The sequence below is a fragment of the Protopterus annectens genome, chromosome 1.part2 (genome assembly GCF_019279795.1).
Source record: "Protopterus annectens isolate FY-2018-M chromosome 1.part2, PAN1.0, whole genome shotgun sequence".
Classification (NCBI taxonomy): domain Eukaryota; kingdom Metazoa; phylum Chordata; order Ceratodontiformes; family Protopteridae; genus Protopterus; species Protopterus annectens.
In genome coordinates, this window is record NC_056727.1 from 299,145,245 (window position 1) to 299,168,150 (window position 22,906).

The 22,906-nt window shown below is 38.0% G+C and overlaps 1 non-coding gene across 1 annotated transcript; it reads right to left on the minus strand.

Moving 5' to 3' along the window:
• Window positions 1-3,391: 3,391 nt before the first annotated feature.
• TRNAR-CCU lies at window positions 3,392-3,464 on the minus strand. The gene has a single exon. It is a non-coding gene; the product is annotated as a tRNA-Arg (tRNA).
• Between the last annotated feature and the right edge of the window lie 19,442 nt (window positions 3,465-22,906).

Sequence of the window (22,906 nt, forward strand, 5' to 3'; positions counted from 1 at the left end):
GAACACCCCTTTTGTTGGTGTTAGAGTTAACAACTTCAGCAAAACTAGTAGAAGCAAAGGCTTCATTGTTATCAGAAGCCTCGTTATTGGTTGTTGATTCCCTGTCAGTATTTACTATTTGTTCTTGCCCTCCCATCAATGGATTAGTTGTAATCGAAGGTACTGGTAAAGACACCTGATTGTTATTTGAAAAAAGTTTAACTGACTCTTTACCAACAGTATTGTTAGAAGTCATACCATCTTTATCTATATTACTAGTAGCATTCCTTCCATCATTATAGGAACAAATGTAAGCCTCATTTGCTTCATAACAGGCTAAATCTCTACGCATTTTGTTCTGTTTCCTTAGGATGACAGTTGCCCGAAGCCTATTTGTTTTTGCTTCAATGCTGTTGTATAAAGATGTCAGTTGTGGAAAACAACTGTATTGTTTGAGTTCATAAACATAAAAAACATTTTAGAGCATGATAACGGGACGAACAAAATACCTACAAGAGAAATGAGTAAAAAGAAAGGAACTTTTGCATGTCAAAATTGTAGACAGTGCCGGTACATCAGTAATACTTCTTTTGTGATGCTCAAGCATATAAATAGGACATTTTGGGCGCAGAAGTATTATAACTGTCACAATGATTATGTGGTATATATTGCAACCTGTTCAACATGTGACAGTTACTATGTAGGAAAAACTAAAAGAATGTTAAAACGTAGGATTTACGAACACACTTTAGCTATTAAAAACAAAGACAAGAACAATTCGTTGGCGAGACATTCACAGGTGTGTTTGGATTTCAAGAAGTTTGAGTTCTTTGTTCTAGATTTTGTTGAGAAGGGTTTGCTGTTGGGTGATTTAAATAACAAATTAGAACAGAAGGAGACATTATGGCAGTTGTACTTAGGAGCAGACCAACCCCCTGGTTTGAATGAAGCAATCAACATCAAATGCTTTTTGTCACAGAGGTAATTAGGGTAACAGCATCTTCATTTTTCAAAATCAAGTTATCATGGAGACGGTAGTTTGGTTATTTAGGTTAGTATTGTAAGACCATCATCTCACACATATAGATATACGGTGGGGGCGTGAGTGTTCAAACTTATATTCACACACGTATGTACATATTAGGTATATGTACGTACACAGTGTAGGAGTTTCAGCATGTATTAGCCTGTGAGTGTAGGTATAGGCATACTCGCACACACAAGTGTGGGAGTGAGTGTGATATGCACACATGCACATAAACACATACAAGTGAAATACATACACTTTTTTATATTGATTTTTATATGAATTTTTAAATAATTGTATTAGTCAGTTCATAGTATTGTAATATTTTTATACATTAGTAAGTGTGTTGAGTATTCGATAAATTGTAGAACAATATCTAGGCATACAACTGTATATAGAATTGTATGTTTCAATTGAACGTTTTTTTTATATACAACACATCATGTTTTTTTCTATATACAACATATCATGTCATTTTATTTGGATATTTCAATTGGAATGTTCATCAGAACATTCATTATAAATTGTACGAGTAAAATTACATCACATCCTGTTTTTTCAGCATAAAACCATGAGTTTGGGAGACTTCCTGGTTTTTCTGAGGAAGTTCACGTTAAAAATAAAGAGTGCAAGAAAGCGCTAAAATTATATATCTGGCTGTGTGGTCATTTACGGTTGGTTCAGTCACTGAATATCCTGCATTGTTTCATGGCTCAACTAGCCCAGAGTTCTAAAGCCATCAGCACTTCCACAGAACTTTGCCTCTCCTCCCAGCATTATGAATTAGGGTGGCATATGTTCAGAAACAGGTGGTTTTCCAAAAACAGCTCCACTGGTGGTAAGAATTACATAGTAAAAAGCATAAGTCTTCTATTGGTTGGTAACTATGCCATCAGAACTACAAGCATACCTCTCAACTGTCCAGATTTTTGGCTCATATTTTTGGTGTGTTCCTCATAAAATTTGTCGTTTTCTGGCAAATTGCTGGCAAATCATTCAGGATTGAAGTCAGAAAAATAATGACATGCATTTGCGTTTCAGACTTTAAATCCTTCAGAAAATGTATGTTAAAACAAACCCTGTTACTCTAGCAACTAAGTTTATAGGAGCAGTGTTTAAAATATGTCCCTATTTTGGGGCCTTTGTCTACCCATTTTTTCAGACTTTGTCCAGATTTCTTGCAGTAAGAGGCTCCAAGGGTTGGCTTTTTGCACATCTCAAGCTAAAGCATTCCTAAAGAAAAGACATTCAATGCCTGTTTATCCCAGTACAATGAAGCATACCCAAACATTCAAAGTGTTTTGCATTTATCATAAAAAGGCAGACACTTGCTAACAATTTGGAAAGCATTTTATTATTAACAAGTCTATTTTTTTTACTTTCAAAGACTGAAGCAAACTGGTCAGACTGCTTCTGTATAATGTCTAAATGTCTCAGGCTTTGACTGAAATAGGTCCAGTGGGATCAGTGCTCTACCCCAGTTAACAAATTCAAAATAAATAAATAATGACACAAAATGCCTATGAATGAATATATTATGTAGAAACATTTTACCCTTACCCTCTTTTTACCTGTTATAATTTTGCTGTGAAAAGAAAGCAGGACATCTTGTTTTATTAGCAGAATAGAAACAACTTCTGGAATAAAACATGTATTTGTTTTCAAAGAAATACTAACTTTCTTGATGCTAAATGGGATTCTCTAAATATTATTACAGGTGGCAAATTGTACATTGCAGGGTGTTAATATGCAGGTAATGCATACTGAAAAACAAGTCTATATTAAGCTACAGTGAAGCTTGGAAAATGAAAAAAGCAAACGGACACCATTTTTTATAATCACTAAACAGCACCTCTGAGGTTTGGGAGGGAAATTAACAAAATAAGGACAGACAAAAGAGTTACATTGTACAGAAAATACATAGTGAAATAAAACCTGTTGTTCTATTAACTTTTTAAGTGGATTATAGTAATGTTTAAAACCTGTCCTGGATTTTTGGTCTTTGACCTCCCCCACCATCAAACATTTCTGTGCTTGTGCAGAATTCTTGAAGGTTCATAGGTTCATACTAGGCTATCTGCCCTAGGGCATCTACAAGCCTAGCCAGAGTGTGTTTGGCTTTCGCCACTCATTTTAAATTAATTTTGCTATGCCCTTTTTCGAGGTTAGTATACTGTGCCTCTGTCTAACAGTGACACAGAAGTGATACCCGGGGTAAACCTATGATCTCCCATCCACTCATCAAGATTCCTCTTGAAGAGAGTCAATGAGGGACTCTGCCTAACCTGGACTGGGATTTTATTCCAGAGTGAAGGGAGCATCTGGGTTATGAATCTGTCCCTCCAGCATGTCCTATTTAAAGCTTCACTTGTATCAAGATTATATCACCCCAGATGGGAATCGAACCCACAATCCCTGGCTTAGGAGGCCAATACCTTATCCATTAGGCCACTGGGGCCTGACAGTAAAGAACCATGCAGGTCTCGAACCCAGGACCCTATATACCATCGTCACAGTAGTTAACCAGTACACCATCACAGAAGTGAAGGAAAACCTGACCCCTTTCTCCGTTATTTCTTGTTTTGTCCACAGTTCTTGAGCAAAGAAGTTAAGAGATATGTTCTTCACAGAGTGGAAGCTATGAATATCCAGTTGGTCAACTGCCAGGGTTAACAAAAAAAGAAAAAAAAAAACGTACGTACTACAAACCAGACTAAGTCATTTTTACAGTATCAGATCATGAGTGCCCATTACTCTCCTGTGCTCAAAATTTCTGAACTATCTCCTAGCCACTGACCCCCTCCCCCCCAACCATGTCCTACACAATGAATTGCAGGGCCCTCCAGGCAACAAAGGGCTTGAGACTAACTGTTTAGAATGCATTTGGTGGTGGTTGGCAGATGAGCTGAAAGACCAAAAATGAAAAAGAGTTTGTGACTTTCTTTTCAGGCTACTGGTGGTCTTTCAATGGGGGAACTTTTCTGACTTTTTTCTTCTTTCTCTCTCTTCATTCCCTGATTTTACTCAAGGAAGAAAGTAAAAAATAGGAAAAGTGCTCCTTGCTGACTGGTGCCCTAGAGACACACCCGTTTTGTCTGTGCATAAGGCCAGCCATGGCAAATATGCAAAGAAAAGAGATAAAAGGCACATGGAGAAGATATTTAGAAGTTTAGTATAAATGTTGAGAGAGCCATGTGTGGTCTGGCTTACCATATTACCTCCTCATCAGGGAAAATGAGGAAAAAAAGACAGAGGAGACCGAGGGGAACATTTCTGAACCAGAGAACTTTGGGGTGTTCATCCAGTGTTTAGAACAGAGAAAAGTAGTTGCTACAGTGAGTACTGGTCATGGAAGAAAATAGGCATCAGCAAGGCTTATTACACTCCCAGAATATTCTCTGGACCACAGAGGAGCCGATGGAACACCAGGGCCGGCCCATGCCATTGGACTGCTGGACTGCACCCCCCCCAGCTGTAAACAATAAAGAAATTAAAAGAAAATAAAAGATAAAAAAGGAAATAAAAGATAAAAAAAAAATTCAAAATTCGCAGACATTCGTGCATGTGCACTAGTCCGGACTGCTGCTGAGACAGTCTGGAGCATGCGCAGACTGTTTCAGCAGCAGTCCAGACTGGGAAATATGTAAGAACATGATCCCAGAAGTCAACTGCAATAGACTGTCCTGGAAACTCGCTGGGAAACTCATCAGAGCCGGACTGCAACGTCAGCATTCTGGAAGATCTTGCGATGGGATTTGGAGCTATGTGGACAGGAAGATCTCACGATGGGATTCGGAGCTATGGGGACACTGGTCAGGCGGGAAGATCTCGCAATGTGGACGGGCAGCTATGGATATATGTTATGGCACGTTTTTTTTTTATATGTGTGGACGGGGATTTGGAGCAGCTACGAGATCTACTACAGGTAAGTAAGTGTGTGTGTATATGCCCCAGTTGCTATATACTAGTGGCTAGAGTCATGGTGGTGGTGGTAGGGAATACCTCAGGCTTGAACCCTGTACCTTGTATGCAGGTGTTAAAGACCTGAATTCCCTACCCACCACCATTTCTAAAAAAATTGCAGATTTTGCCTCATATTTAATCTGATCTGTTCCTCATAACATCTGTGGTTTCTAAATGCTCCAATGCTTGATATTTGATGGTGCAGTGGTAGCATTGTTGCCTCACAGCTGCAGGTTCTCAGGTTTGATTCTTGGCTGGGGTGCCTTCTTTGTGGGGTCTGCATCTTCTCCCTGTGTTTGTGTGGGTTTGCTTTTGTGTCCTCCCATGTTACAAAGACATGTCTGCATTATTTCTTCCTGGGCCTCTGCTGAAAATTGTTTTTTGTTCTAAGTCAGACTGTCTTGATTAACAAATGTTAAATAAAATTGACAGGCATTTGAATTTCAGACTTCAGGTTTCTGAATGTCTAATTCCTTACATATTTGATAGTGCAGTGGTAGCATTGTTGCTTCACAGCTATAGGTTTTCTGGTTTGATTCTTGGCTGGAGTGCCTTCTGTGTGGAGTCTGCATCTTATCCCTGTGTTTCTATGGATTTGCTCTGGTGTCCTGCCATTTTACAAAGACATGTGTCTGCAGTATTTCTCCCTGGACCTCTGCTGAAAATTGTTTTTGTTCTGTCAGAAGTAAAATTGACAGGTATTTGAGTTTCAGACTTCATATTCTTTAGAAAATACAGAGTAACACAACCTAAGTTTATAAGATGAATATTTGAAATTTGTCCTTATTTTTGGGACTGTATTACCCCATTTTTGGCTTTGTCCAGGTTTTTTGTGCTAAGGTTGACAGCTATGGCAAGAACTGAATATGTTTGAGGGCTGTGTTCCCTCATTACTGGCTTTGCCCAGGTGTTTTGTGCTAAGAGGTTCAAGGTTGACAGCTATGGTGAGAACTGAATTAATTAAATGATAGCCATTTAAGTTTCAGTCTTACGCTCTTTCACAAAGCAGCTGATTTGGCGTAGTGGTTATGTTGCTCTGAATCTTTTGCACAGGGACCTTGGCAGTAAAATGTATGGTGGTAACACAGCATTTTATTCTAGCAACTTTCCAAGATTATACAAGCAATGTTTAATGTGTCCCTGGTTTTTGGGCTTTTGACCACCCCCCCCCCCCAATAAGTTTGGCTTTTACCAGATTTCTTGTGCTGCAAACTTGAGATGCAGTTGAGTATTGAGTAGATTTTACAAGGAGCTGAGAGCTGCAGGGGAAGAGAAGTTTAGTGCTGCTTATGCTAAGTCAGCTTGCATTGTTAATAGCACAACAGGTTGTGTACTTGCTTTTGATGCAGAAGGTTGTTGGTTCTACTACCACAAGGGGTGAATGCTGCCATACTGAAAAAGTTAAGATACTAACTATGAGCCTGTTATCAGTTTGCCATCCATTTCCTATTGCAATATTACTAGCTTATCATTTTTAATGTAATATAGGCAATTTATTCCTCAGGGGCATCAGACACTTTATTTTTCGATGAAACTATGAAATATAAAGGTGTTTGCTAGCAGCAACCTCTTCATTAGTTACAGATTTATTTAATGTGGAATTATTTAGATGACTTTTTTACTTCTTCAGAGATTGTGCATATTTACTGATAATGGTGGACTGTAGAATTGCACATATTTACTGATAATGGTGGACTGTAGAATTGTGCATATTTACTGATAATGGTGGACTGTAGAAGTTTGAGTAGACTTTTATGATGGAAATGTTCTGAACTGGGCAGTTTTGTCATTATGGGTGCATGCATTTTGTTTCATTGTTTACTGGAAATATGTTCTGAATTGGGCAGTTTTGTCATTATTGGTGCATGCGTTTTGTTTCATAGTTTACTGGAAAAATTTTCAAAATAATAGGAAGGTGTATCAAAGAGCACATGTATGTTTCATATGCAAGGGGCCCATGATTTGAAAACAGCCCAGAATTAATCTTTATCTGCCACTGGTAAAATGTATTTTCTTTTAATGTGGGTTTCAATGCTGTTTCAATGAATGTGAGTTTCAAGGACAGAGAAGTTTTAATGCTAAGTTTGTTTAGCAGATGTCTTAGTGTTTGTGCTGTAAAATGAAAAATAAAACTTTCAAATAAAGTCCAAATCATCATAGAAGTAAATCAGTATGCACATTAGTGTTTATGGTAAATGGAGTGAAATATCCAAGTAATGGATCATTGGAATGGCTGCAGGGGGAGGCTCCATTCGACCATGATTTTGTGAGGGGGAAGGGCGGCAAACTTAAAGACAGCCCCAGCTGAACTATACCTCCCAACTGTCCAGATTTTCAAAGAATGAATAGATTTTTGCTTCTTATTTTTGGTTTGTTCCTCATAAAATTTGTGGTTTTCTGGCAAATCATTTAGGAATTAAGTCACTAAATAATAACACACTGAGTTTCAGACTTCATAACCTTCAGAAAAATGCATGCTAAAGTAAGACCTGTTGTTCTATCAACTGTCTCACTTTATACAAGAGCAATTTTTAGTACTGTTTATATGTTCCCGCAATATAGTTGGCCTTGTCCAGATTTATTGCATTAACAGGTTGAGAGGTACATGCAAAGAAATTGCTTTATAGAATTAGGCATAGCCAAACCTCTCAACTGTCCCTGATTTTGGCTCAAAATGTTGCTCTTCCCCCTAACAATCCCTCCGCAAAATAGCAATTTTGGAAGAAAACATGGAGGGTTTACAATTAAGAAATAACTGTAATAATCAGAGTTAAAGATTACTTTTATTTCAGAAATGCATGTAGATTCTTTTATTTTGTCAGCTGCTCAAGTTAGCAGTACTAATATTAAAGTATGCCTTCTTTGACAGGTTCCCAGCTGTATTGTGTGACTATTTTATATTTTTACATCACATTTTTGGTCCATTTTTCATAAAATTGTGGGTTTTTTTTTGGCAAATCATTAAAGGCTGAAGTTAGAAAATAATGCCAGACATTTGAGTTTCATATTTCATACCATTCAGAAAATTCATACTAATGCAAGACCTATTCTATTATCTTTCTAAGTTTATAAGAGCAATATTTAAAAATTGTCCTTATTTTTGGGCCTTTGTCCCACTTCTTTGTATGGCTTTGTCCAGATTTCTTGCTCCGAGGTTGAGAGGTATGACATGTGTCAGGGCCATCACAGTCAGCCAGAGACATTTCAAATTGTGACATACTTGTTGCACCCCACTCCCCCATGCAGTGACTCTGGATGTGTCCAAGCAAGGCAAGGAGTAGTTATGCAGTGTAAATGTGCAGAGTATCCCCCCCATCCAAGGTAGACACAAGTACTAGAGTGGCTTTTCATCTGTCCTTGATTTTTGCAGAATGGTCTGGTTTCTGTCATATTTTTTGTACTGTTGATTTATGCTTATTACTCAAAGTGCCTGTTGCTCTGTGTTTAAGTAGCAATAATTTAATAACCATCAGGTAAGCTTGGCTGAGATGGTAAGATGCAAGTAAGCTTTAATAAGCATATTGTTAAAGAATTGCCAACATCGAAAGCCTTTCTGTTGTTGAAATGTAGAGAATAATTAACTAGATAATGTATAAGCCTTGGGTATTGAAATGTATATGACAGTATTTGTAATAAAGGACAAGATTACATTATTTTAAGAGGCTCATTACATTTGGAGACTTCCAGTCATCTCTGCAGGCTTTACCCGTAAACTAAACAGAATGCCAGTCGTGTGGTCCATAACCTGTACAGTAATCCTTTTAAGCAATGTATCTTGAGCGTATTTCTTGTTTGCTTTTCATTTTTTACTTTGATCATGTTTTCCCCATGAAACAAGTAGATAGTTGATAGGCAGCAGGTCTTTTTTTGGATAAGAAACATTTTTACAAGTGGGGGCATCAGAGATTTCTACTTTCAGCATGTTACTTGGTACTTTAATAAAGTTGAATATAAATTATAATTAGAACTGCAGTGCAAGAAGTGGTTTGAGTTGAGTGCTGCTTGTTTTTCTTATACTTGATTTTGACTGGCATTCCATTAATGTATTTAAAAAGTAATTTATTTTTTCATGCCTCAAAACCTTTTTGTTTCCATCTAGATATTAAGTAAGCTGTTATGCAGCCAATGCATTGAAATATTTTTTATTCTTCTACACTTCATTTTGTCTTGATTGGACTCTCATAATGACGGTTTGGTACCCAGGGCAGTATATTTAGTTAGTTTTTGTGGTTTTGAGCATAGCCCCTCCCCTTTCTAATTGGCCACACCCCTTCCCATTGACCCCACCCATTCAGCTGTCTCCTGCAGCCCCCCTTTGATTTGAAGTCAGCAGCTGCCACTGTGGAACACTGATGGTTATCAGTAGACAAGAGCAGAGCCTGTCCATCAGAAAACTGCCCTCCCCTGGAGTAACAGTACCTAGATTAGTGCAATCCTACACTGTCATGGCCTGTCAACACAAGGGATAAAGCAAAGTTCCATCCTGTTTGCTAATACATCAGACTGCAGCCTCATTGTCTGAACAGGGGAAAGACATACCTTTTGGAGTGAATTTGGGAAGATTTGAATGGTTAGAAGAACTGCACTCATCTTCAAAACATATATATGTAGTATAACCTCAGAATACGTTCACAACCCTTGAACCATCTAACCTTAGACTGATGCATTTGTGGTAATGGCCACCAAAAGAGTGGACAGTTGAAAGGAGATGCCTTTGCTCAGCTTCAGAAGACGCATCCACTATTGAAGGTGACTGTTGCATCTCCATAAAACATGATGAAAAAGTAGACTGGACAACTGACACCACTGTAACAGCAGTGCCCCTGCTGGAAACCATATGGAGACTGGCATGGGGTATCATCACAATGGATGCCACCATGAGACCTAATATTCTGAGACAAACAATGCACTGACCACTCTAACAGTTCAAGATCAAGAATATCTTGGACTGTGGTTATTGTATCTTCTATTTTGGTAGATGTGGTTCACACACTGGTGTGTCTAACATGAAATCAATAAATGTGAGCAGCTGAGTTCAGATGCTGCAGACTAAACTTCAACTGCAGCTTTAACTATGAACTAGTTTTCTAAATACTAGACTACCCTTGTTCACTACAAATTCTGACGGGCCATGTGGATAGATGTGTATTTGGAAAGCACCTTTGGAACTGATGTGAGTATTAATAGAAGGTTCCAGAAGTGGTAATGTGTGTCCTCTAGACAAAAGTACAGCTATATCCTGCACAGCAACTGTTTTCTGTACAGGAAAATTTTGGTGTCTTATTATCATTTGTGTAACTGACTGACTGTCACTTCTGGTGTATCTCTTAAACTGTGTACTGCCAACCAGACTACGGCTGAAAAGGGTCCGTAGACCAGTCCATCCAATTACTCAACAAAGTAAAAATGCAATAAATAAAATAAAGAACCCTGTTCAGTCTTGATGCATAGATAGACATGCTGGAGGTCCGGAATGCAGATTCAATCTCCTTCTCATAAGCAAGAAAGGATTATCCACACAGTGACCATGTAAAAGGTCTTTTTTAGGGTTGGCATTGTTTAGGCTGCTTAGAGCTACAACTGGTTTAAGTCCTTGCTCTTTTTTTGATACTAAAAGGAATCCGGAGTAAAATTCTGCTCTTTCGGTAAGGTGGGACCACTTAGATGCATATATATATATATATATATATATATATATATATATATATATATATATATATATATATATACATATATATATATATATATATATATATATATATATATATCTTTTTTGGGGGGAGAAAGATGAGGAACTTCCTTCCTTTCTACAAGTAATAACTGATAGAGTGGGATGTCAAACAAGGAGAGAGACACTGGAAATGGTAGTATCAAGAATGGAAATTTATATCCTCTGGAGACAACAGCCCTGCTCCACAGGTCTGTCATGATGGACTTCCACACAGCTTGTGGAGGGACAGATGTTCCCTGACTAAATCCAGAAAGGAAGGGTGATGCAAGGCCCTAGGGTTGCAGCTTTCCACCTGTGTCTGGACTGTACTTGGGCATACACTGCTGATATCCCTTGCTTTTGCGTCTGCAATCCCTCTGGAAGTTCCTATGATTATTGGGCTACCTGCCACATGACTGACAATCCCTACACCGGGGTCCCCACCAGAACCATATCTACCACTGGCTCCTCAGCATCCTAAAAACAATCATAATGGTGGCAAAACATTACTTTTTACAGCTGTGTGTTGCCCTTCTTCTCCACCCTTTCCAAATGTACCTACACCTGTGGCCAGAATATACAAAAAGAGTTCCCACAGAGGTTGCTTTCATGTCCTGCATGAAATGCATTAAAAGAAGTAATGAATGCTGATAAACACTGATGTGAAATCTAGCAGCTTGAGGCAGCTTGTAAATAACATTTATCATGAGATTGGTCAAGGACAGTGCAGCAGAGGACTGGAACAGCAGCTTATCTTTAAGTGGTCCATATGGTGATTACTGCATTTCATTGGAAATCTCAACTTCAGAATTCACCATGTGTGAAAGATAGTTTAGTACCTTTAAATTAAATGCAGTGGCTGCATGAATGCACATTACTATTATGCCCATCTCTAGACTTCTTGTCTGGTGGTTAGACAGTGGGGCTCTGCAATATTGTATCTTCCTTAAGAGCAACTGAGGGTGTCAGACATGTATTTCTGACTAGAAATACACTGTTTTGTGGCCAAAGGATGCAGATGGCATTTTTGGCGGAACAGAAGCCACTGTACTAAGGTTTTCTAAATTTGCTTTGCTGAGAACTCTCAGGATGTTCACTAATGGAGGGACTACAGAGTATGCTTTCTGGGTATACCTACAAGCCTTTTGCAGCCCCCTCTGTGGTAAAGATTTGAGAGGGAGAATGGTAGACCAACCTCATGAATAAGCTATAAATAATCTGCATTTGGGGTCCTCATAAAGGATGCAGTGGATTCAGTGTTCTCATCATTATCCATGCTGGTTGTGGTAGAGTCTGGAAAGAGTTTAAATGCCTTTTTTACAGACTGCTTTACTTGGCTTAATCAAATGGGAAAGAAAGATGAGGAAAAAAATACCTTCCGGCAGCAGATGCTACAGTGAGAGGACAGAGAGGGACTGAGGTCTTTCTGACCTGTTGAATAACAAGGAATAAGGTCAAGGGCTCAAGAACATGACACTCTAACCTTAAGTGTAGTGCCAACATTGAGAACTGAAATTGCATTCATCAACCAGAATCTATGAAAAGGACCATCCTGGTACTGCATTAACATTAAGAGTTGTCTAAATGCCAAGAAACGCAGTGCAGGAAGCCCTGAAGCCAGGTATGTCAAGCCCTGCATTGACAATGAAAAGTTCCACATCAATGTTAGCATGAAATGCCAAGTCCCCATCTTTACTGCTGAGATAATTACCAATCCTGATAGCAATGGTGTCCGTAACATGGATGCCAGGGAGTCACCTGATATCAAAAACGTTGCCACTGACATATATGCTAATATCAGCAATGAGAATGGATGTCATTGTCAGCATCACAGATATTCTGTGCGTGCGTGTGTGTGTGTGTGTGTGTATGTGTGTGTGTGTCTATGTATGTATATATATATATATATATATATATATATATATATATATATATACTATTTTTTTTTTCCTCAAAGGTAAGTAAATACTTGCCCAATATGCCCTATGCAGATGTATTGCAGATGTATTGATTGTTTCAAGCTGTCAGATATATCGTTTGTTTCAACGTGAAAGATGAGAACAACTCTATCTTCTAAGAGAGATCCCATATAAGTGAAATACTGCATAAAAACTTACATATTTTAATTCTAATGCTGCCATGTAAGGTCTCTGTATGCACTTGTCTTGCTAGAATAAGGAAAACTAAATCATATATTTCACTAATTATGCAATGATTTTTCTACATCAAAGCTCTTTCTAGGCTTTTCTACAGGTTAAAATAAAAACAATATCAGACTTCCTATGTACTTTTAAGTTCAAAATACTGAGCTTTAGATATGAATTATGCTGAAATACAAGATTTCTTATGAATTAACTGAGAACATCTAAAGACTAAAACATGAACTATAATGTAATTCAATAATCATAAAAAAGTGGGTATGACTTGAGAACTCAGCATGTGACTGCATAATGTTCATGAACTTTTAGTTCTTTTCTCAGAATACAAAGCATTTGCAGAAAACTAAGTGCCTAATTTATTAGGGGAAAACTATTCCTTGTATAAAAACACACGTTTTTGAGGTCAGGGTACAGAACATTCACATTATGTGAAGTTCAGTGTCTACAAAATGTCCAGTTAATAAAACCGGTTTTAAGTCATTTGAAGATAAAAGTATTAGCTATGCTAAGCCATTCTCTGCCTTGATCACATTTTTTTAAGAACTGCCAAAGTTTAATTTAGACATGTACAAACATAGTAGTAAATGCCTCTTCACAGGAAGCAAAAATTTCTATCCATGGGGGTCATTCAAGTTATGTGCCTCAGTTTGACTTATTTGGCATTCATGAGTTATGTTCCATTCTCTGTTCATGAAGTCTGTTAAATCGATTCAGTCACTGAGGTAAATAATCAGTGTGAATGAACAGTAGTGAATGGATCACTGCCAGAGAGTCATCATTTCTCACATAATTTGTAGTAAAGGACTCATTGGATTAGTAATGTATCATTTTTCCACAATACTTTTTAGAGATATGTTGAGAACTAGTGAGGTAAGACTATTTGTTTCAGAGACTGTAAGGCCAAGACAATGGTTTTCATTTTATTTGTAAATAAACAGAAAGGCAAATAGACAGATTAACAGACAAACAATTATTTAACTAGGTAAGGAGATCTGGTCCACTGCTGTTTTCAGCCAAGACTCAACTAAAGGCATAACAGAACATAGTAATATTACAGAAACTTCTTTAACACATATTTTGAGGATTACATGACAACATACAGAGTTAAATGTATAAGAAGCCGAATCTAGTACAAGGCAATCTAGGAAGCGCCTCAGGGCCTGATGCTGGTAGGAGGGCCCTATAAATGAAAAAAAAAAAAAGAAACTGCTGTCCCTCTCCCATTTCCCGTTTGGATGTAACAACCAATTTTACTTGACCTTGATTATGATCATCTTGGCTGCTCTGTTTTTGCCCCAGTTTCTTATTTCTCATTGTCTCAAACGTATAGCTTTAAAACCAAAGAGGGATACTTCCTGTAACTAAAATGGAATAGTTAAGAAAGCCAGGAAGCAATTTACAGTGCAGTCATTTCTTGTTTTAAAAAGTGTATAGCATTCAAGCCAATGAGAGAGACTTGCTGGAGCTAAAATGGAGTAGTGCAGAAAGGCAGGAAACTGTTTACAGTGAAGTCATTTATTTCTTTTTTACCAGAAAAAGCCTGCGTGTGTGTGTGTGTGTGTGTGTGTGTGTGTGTGTGTGTGTGTGTGTGTGTGTGTGTGTGTGTGTGTGCGTGCGTGTGTGTGTGTGTGTGTGTGTGTGTGTGTGTGTGTGTGTGTGTGTGTGTCTGTTTAGATTATTGGACCATTTTGGAGTCAAATGTCACAGTTTGCCTGCAGTCAGACCACTTTAGAATGTACTTTCTGTTTTGAAAACTAGACCAGCTAGGAAGGTGACTTCAGACTACAATTATGTACCCATCCACTGCACAGTTTGCCTGGTTGACCTCAGACCTATGGCTGGATTACATCCCACAGAAACAGAAAAGGTTTTCTGGTAATGCAGTCTTTTAGAATTTCAAAGATTATAGTTCTTATTGTTCAAAACATGCATATTTCCCTTCCATTTGTTAACCAGTAAACTACATTTCCGGGGCACTATCTGGTTTAGTCACTTGCTCACAGTCAGAAAGTACACAAAGGGAGGTAGAAAGAATCAAACTCTAAAGAATTAACTATATGATGCACTTCTCTGCCTTAATCTTCTGCATTAACTGTAGACTGTCATTAACATCATCATTTCCTGTTAAATCACTGAGGTTTATAGCCAGTTAATAGAGTTTCACAATTGTTGTTCAGGAAATGTATGCTGCATTAATCTTTTAAGTGAATTAAAGTTGTCTACCTCCTATCTGTCTGTAATTGTACAGAATACTGCTGATTGTGCCTCATATCTATGTTCTGTTCCTCATTGACTTCTGTTTTTCTGATAAATCAGTAAGTATTAGCTTATCAATAATTTTCCTGTAGGCTTAAGTTCATGGTTTGAATCCTTCCTCCTGTGTTTGCCTACTATGTGATGTTGAGAAAGTCAATTAATCAGACAGTGCTGCAAAGGACACTTTGGTTAGTGGGTTTACGTAGTTAACAAATATATAAAATAAAATCACAGATAGGATGCAGATAATCAAAATAGGGGAAGTTACCTCCACAAAGAGACCAATCACCAGTGTAGTCCCCCATGGTTATGGACTGGGACCTGTCCTGTTTGGCATCTTCTTTTCATTTCTGAAGTAAAGGTCAATGCCAAAGGGTTCTGGCTGACTAAGTTTGCAGATGACTGCAAGCTGGGAGCCATCACTGACTCATTCTGCAGGAAGGTCCGTCTCAAATAAATGATGTCGAAACCATAGTCAGAAACTAAATGCCACAAAATGTATTATTTTGTCCTTTGGAAAGTCATCTACCTCAGGGAACTACCACATTAACAGCACACCACTATGAGCTGACCCATCTGTTCAGGATTAGGAACTCATGTAGACAGTGATCTAACTTTTGATCAACATGTGTCTACTGTTGTATGAAAGTCCTTCTATATTGCACAACTTATAAACAAAGGGATTGTGTCTACATCTAGGGATGTCATCACCTCCCTTTACTCAATCCTCATTAGGCCAATCATTAAATATAATGCCCCCCTTGGTGTGTATCTATCCAGACAAATGCAACAACTGCACAGTGATACCTTACTTAAAGAATATAAGACCTAAACAACATGTCCTACATGGGCCAACTCAAAGCCCTGTCACTATACTCAGTATCCTACAGATTGCTAAGAGGTGCCTGTGTCTACCATACAAGACATCTTCTGACCCATTACTGATGGATTTACTACACATCAGCAAGTCACACAGCATCAGAAATACTTGGTCTAGGGATCTAAACCTCTCATGCAGCATCAACAGAATGGTTTGGAGGGACAGGTACATTTTGCAGAGGATATAGTTTCTGTGGAACAAACTTTCCATCCACATAAAACAAATTCATCCCCATCTATTTTCAAGTGAAACTTAGAACTCTGGATGGAAACAGAAAATTTATCCCAGGACTGCCCTCTGTACTACTAATGGACAGATGCCATTCCTAAAGGCTTTATCCTATGCATGGGTTCCATCAAATTATCTATGGTATGATCTCAGTTATTCTTATTAGGGGGTAATATATAATTACTGACCATGGGATGAGTAAGTCCACTCTATAACCACATGGAATAGATTATTTTCAATGCAAAGAGGGAAATTGTCTAAGTTTAAAATGGCTTGCAAGTGCAGCTAGCCTAGTACTTACCTGTGAACTTATAAGGCATTTACAATAAGTCCAATTTGGGTGGGCTGCCCTCCCATTATGTTTGGCTTTGCCCAGAATTCTTGAAAACAAGATTAGAGGTAATTCAGTCTGTTCCTTGTGTGATGATGTGAGGTAGTACCAGTTATGCCAGAGAGAGAGAGAGAGAGAGGGCAGTACATGTGTAGCATATACCAGCATAGCTAATGGAGATTTGTAAAGAATGATATGTCATTTGAATATCAAACTGAGTTGTACAGATGCTTATGTTAAAAATGCATTTGTAAAGTTGCTTGTGTTAAAAAGTATCAACAGTGGGTTTTGCCATACAGAAAAGAAATATACATGTATGTCAGACTGTATCGTAACTGATGAAATGCATATATGTTAGCAGAGGATGCCAGCAAAGAAGGGGTTAAGCTCACCCCAGCTAACTTTAAAAAATAAATTGCCTGAAATTACATGACTTGGTTTAGGCCATAAAGATTTTACCTCACAGGCCTGAATGCAACCAGAAACGCAAAGTCTGGGCTGAGATCCTGCTCTTATTGTCCTTAGTGGTGAATTAATTACTACCCTGGGGTGACAGAGAATGGCTGGATAGTTTCTGCAGGAAGGATGAAAGAGTTGGAATTGTTTTACAGTCTCCAGATTCTGGAATAAGCATTTACAAAGTTCTAGGTGTGTATTGTGACACATCTGTACTAGATCCTGGCTCATGTTTCTACTGAGGGGGTAGTGTGGGAACCACAAAAGCAGGTGACCAGATGTGATGTTATTCTGTAGTCAACACTGAAATAGTGTTTAGAATTGATATTAGTGAGAGATGTGATAGACACTCAGCACTCTGTTTTGGAATTGACAAGACCACTCACCCACTTCATCCTGCCTTACTTTACTAAGTAACCAGGAAATAATAATTTTTCGATCAGTAAGAAAAATAGTGAGATTAGCTAAATGCATTGTTTTTTCTGTAGCTGTATGAGTCTTTCCATCTGTGTTATTTTTTATATTTCCTATGAATTGAAACCCTGGTATTTATTGTAAATAGATATTCAGTATTTTCATGTTTTCTATTTTATTATTAATTATTAAATATGAATAAAATCTTGCATTGTGGCTGGTCTTTTAGAAAATAGTTTAACATTTCAGAGTAGTTGCATTTACTTGGTAGCATTTTGGCTTCATGCTCCTGAAAGTCTTGCTGCTTGGTTAATACTACCATTTGTATTAATTTTACTAAGAGTAATTGGGTACCCTGGTAAGAGATTTAAAGTAGCTGGCTGGTAGCAGTAATTCTACCATAAAATCTGGGTGGAGGTGGTATAGCAAGTACATCTGTGCCAGCCTTTCCCAGGGGTGTGTGTGTGTGTGTGTGTGTGTGTGTGTGTGTGTGTGTGTGTGTGTGTGTGTGTGTGTGTGTGTGTGTGTGTGTGAGCTACTTGGAACAGGGACAGACAGCACTGATTTCTTCAGTGAGAAAGGAGTCGTCTTATTTAGGGCCTGGAGAGGAAAACCTAGCTCCAGGACTGCAGTGTGCTCTCTGTGTGCTCCTAAGAAAAATTCTGCTTGGTGCAGAAAGCTGCACCTGAAAACACTGTGTGTATCAGTTTTTGTTCTAAGTGAATATTCCCCACCGGTGTCAGTGGTAAGGATTGAGGCTCCTTGATTACTGGGCCAGAGGAGGGATGACATGCCTTGTACAATGTGTGGCTTTCTGGTAAACTGTTGTAGAGTACGTTCACTAAATAATGACAAGCAGATGAGTTTCAGACTTTGTATCCTTCGGATAATGCTCACTAATACAAAGAATGTTATTCTAGCAACATTCTAAGTATAGAGGTAAAATGTTTGAAAGCTGTTGTCTTTGTTTCTGATTACTGTGTTAACAAAGTGCGTGTATGTGTTTGTGTGAGCATGCACACAGAGGATATAGTTCTCAACTGTCCCTGGCTTTTTGACCTCATATTTGTTGTCTGTTGTTTGCAGAATGTGCGGCGTTCTGGTAAAGTATAATGGCTCACAGTCAATTAATATTGACAAACACGTGAGTTTCAGAATGTATACCCTTCAGAAAACATTTGCTCATACAAAACCTGCTATGCAAGCAACTTTCTAAGTATGTTAGCTCAAAATTAAAAGCTGTTCTTGATTTTCATTGAATTTGATTCTTCAGCTAAGAAGCTGGGACGGCATAAAAGTGCAATTATTTGCACTGTATGGTTCATAGCAGAACACTGAAATACACTTCACAGTTATTGCTTATTTATTTTTGCATTCATTTTACTACAAGCAAACATCTGATGCATCATATAAGTGATGGAACCTGATGGCCACATCAGTGTGTGTGTGTGTGTGTGTGTGTGTGTGTGTGTGAATACTTGGTTCCTGCAACTCAGAGTAGTTCTGAAAGGAAGGATTTGATTGTAGTAAAATGAAGCATCATCATATGAGCCATATGATCCTTGGTTTCCTTGCTTTGTTAACTGTAGACAATGTGCAGTGTGTGTATTATTTGGTTGTCAATATACTGGACAGCATACAGTCTATAAGTCTGTTAATATTTTAACTATAAATACATTTTTAATTTACCTTTTGTTTTCTTTATGCAGGAACTTGGGTGTGAAGCGTATTGTGTTTGGCTACACCAGTTTGTCTGACACTTAGTGCAGATGACCAAGGTTATGGGCAATAAATAAACTGTTTCCTGAAGTGTAGGGTTTGATTGTTCTCAACCACTGTTTCTCTTCTGTGCAACTCAGACCAAGTCATTTCACAAAACAGTGATCCTGAGCTGCTCCTGAAAATGGATACTTTCATCCAGTTGGTTGTCCAAGGTTGTCACCAAATGTGGTACACATTTTAGCTTTTGAATTCCCATACCCTTCAAATAACTGCTAACTAGTGTTTTGCTACAAGCTATTTGACTACAAATTCCTATTAGGGTCTTGTAGTTTAATAGGGAGCCAAATGCATTTCCAATCAATGTGAGTTTCAAGAGAAATTAAGTTTACTGTTGCTCATACTGTCACTTTTCAATGTGAGAGGGTTTTGTTTGGTTTAGCAAATGACTGTTGGTGTTCTTGCTGTAAAATCTAAACCCAAATGTTTCTGATCCAACACTATAAATGCACAATGAACTATACTTAACATGTGGTCTAAGGCAGCATCAAATACAATTCCCTAGAACTTGGTTAGATCCAGGCAGTACTTGACTACTGATGGTGTATGTATAGCTCAGCTTTGATGAACCAAAGTGCAAAGAACAAAGATTTCCTTGAATTAAATATAAAGCAAAAATCCAATGACTGACTCATACGTTGTCTAAAAATACTGCAGATTACAGTGATTATACATATTAGTGATTTTCATGCCAAACCTAGTATCACCTGTAAACGTAAATGTTGAAGTGTCATTATTTTGAGAAAAGTAGTCAAAAATATATTAAATGCCAACCTTAGTATAATCTCTAAACTTACATGTCCAATTACCATTATTTTGTGTAAGTTTGTCAAGCATATACTAAACAGAAATGGTCCCAAAACAGAACCTTGTAGAATACCTTTAGTAATAGCATTCTTTGAGAAAAAAACTGGCTAAAATTGATTGTATAACCTAAGTGCACCTGAATAGAATAGAAACCTGTATAGTTGTATAGGTGAAATTTTCAAGTATTTTGCTAACAGTATCACATTTTCACTTACGAAAATCATCATGTATAATGTCCTACCTTCTTGGACTGGATCATTGTTGAAAGAGTCTTAGGACCAGTCTACATACAGAGTTAAATGAATAAAACTAACTAGCTAAATAAATACATAAATAAAATTATTCTCACAAAACAACTACTTCCAACATTTCTTTTTCAAACTTCAAATGCTCACCAACCAGGAAACCTAGCTGGTTTGACATCTTCAACTTATGTGATCCCCTGCAGCAAACCACTGACGGTCACCACAACTTCTTACTCTTGGAGCACCTAAGCTATCGAAAAGTATTTTATTTAACTCCAGTTAAAACAGAAGGATACTTTTCTACATCTGGAAACAAGCCTCAACACTTCTAGACTACATTTATGGCCTCAATATGGAGCAGAGATTCCTCTTTTAGTATTTACAAAGTACATACAAACAGAAACAGAGCTTACCCACAGCATTATTTTTCTTCTCTAAGATATTTGTGACTTCTAATTACACTCTCCTTATTCATTAAGTCACTCAGGACAGAGTACAGCATAAGCAAATATCCATCCATTTTTAAACTGTTTCTCCTGGTGAGGTTCTTCATAGAAGTAATATGAACAGGGTGGACCAGACATCCATATTCTCACTGCACCACTCACTTTCTGCTGCAAGATTTGCCATGCATTACCTGGCAAGCTCAAAGACATAACTTCTCCTATGTCTGCTCCAGGGGCTCATCAGAGTGAGCTGCATGCAGGCAGTGCACAGGACGGCATTCTCACCAGATACCCATATCACATTAACTCGCTTCCCTCATGTGGCTTTATGCTGGGAACTCCATGGACTGCTGTGCTCTTTAGTCTGTCACACACCATGAGCATAGAAGCCATATACTGTAAGAAACCATTTCTGCCACTTGTGTCTGAAGTTTCATCCTCTTACTCATTAACAAGATGTCAAGATGCTTAGGTTATTCCTCTTCAGACAGTACCTATCCTGTCACCTATATAGATAAATCCATTTTTCTTTAGCAGAATAGAAACATGGCTTATTCTTACTCATTTTTATCTCAGTTGCTTCACACTCAGCAGTGAACATCTCCAGTATACATCAAAGACCAGAATTACTAAACAACAATGCATCAACAGCAGCAACAACCAACAAAGATGCAGTGTTCTACCCAAAAGTGGATAATCTCAAAATGCTACTGACCCTTGATGTTCTGTTCATGAAAATCATGAACGGGATGGAAAACAAGACATGCTCTTGGTGAAAACCTATGCCCTTCTTAAAAGTACTGAACTTAAGGCTGAGAATATGTGTGCAACTCTGACTACATAAATAAATGGACTGGATACTTGTAGCAGTAGCAGCCAAAATTCCATACTGTGATAGCATCTCCCACAAGACATTCTAGGGTGTTCAGTCATGTAACTTCTTCAGGTTCACAAAAGACACATAGACCATACTGAAATTCTAATGATGCCTGCAATATCCATACAAAGACAAAAAGTCACTTAACTTATCTGTCTTAAGGACTAAATCTACTCAGCTCCTCCAAAACATCTGGCTTCACCAGTTAAATGTTTCCTTCTCAGTATTCCAAGGGAAGAGGCTAAGAAACATGATTTACTAATAAATAAAGCTACTATTTCTAGCAGACACCAAAGCATGAAATGAAAAAAAAAATCATTTCCCAAATGCAATGGATTTTTATTCTCTCTAGGACTGATTTTCTGCCATGTACCCACTGCTGCCAGGACAGGCCCTGTCTTCATCACAAAATGGGATGGAGAAGGAGGATAGAATGGTTAAGGTGTTTACTTCACAAACACAAGGTACAGAGTTTGATTCTTACCTTTGGGTTGGGAAACTTGGCTAGACTTAAAAATGGCCCACAAGGCAAATAACCTACTACAAACCTATAAATATAATAAGATAAACCAGGATCAGACACTGAATGAATGAAGCTTCCATCATAAAACCAAAATAGATCCTTATATTTTGTGCTCTGATACCTCTATTCTACTCCATTTTTGTAAACAGCATGCAGCTCATGTGACAAGTTTTCACCCTCCCTATGGACAGAATATTGCACTCTAATCTTCACATCAGTTATACCACCACTGCCAAAAATCCAGCCCTATGTTCCTTCACAACTGTTCAGCAATGGCTAAAAGAACCCAAGTTCTTTCTCTCAATGCTAATAAATCTAGCTTGCCAAGCAGAAGTATTTGTACATATACACCTGCTTGGTTTAATAAGTAAGCACAAGGTAAGGGTTAACAGGATAGAGGAGGAAGTTATAGTTAGGAATGGCAATGGGGGTTGTTGGGTAAAAGGAAATGAGGTAAGGTCACTTAGGAGGTTGTTAAGGGGAGGAAGTCTATTTAAGACAGGGATTGAAGGAGGGCTGGTCTTCCTGCTGTGGGTGCTTGGAATACAAGTTGCATTTGCCTATGTCCCAGCGACTACTTAGTATAGGCATTTTGCTGCTAACAGTGACAAATCTTGGTCTGGAGTGAAAATTGGTTGAACTGATAAGGAGGACTGGAAGGTGACGTTCAGAAGCATTTTTGCCTCATATTACATAGGTTTAGGTTTAAATTTTAGTTGTTTTATTTTAATCTTTTTCAGGCCACAGCATGAATGTCATTCTTAGTAATTCCTTTGTTTATTGGGTAGCAAAATGTGTGATAAGATTTCAAGGCAGTATCTTAGGA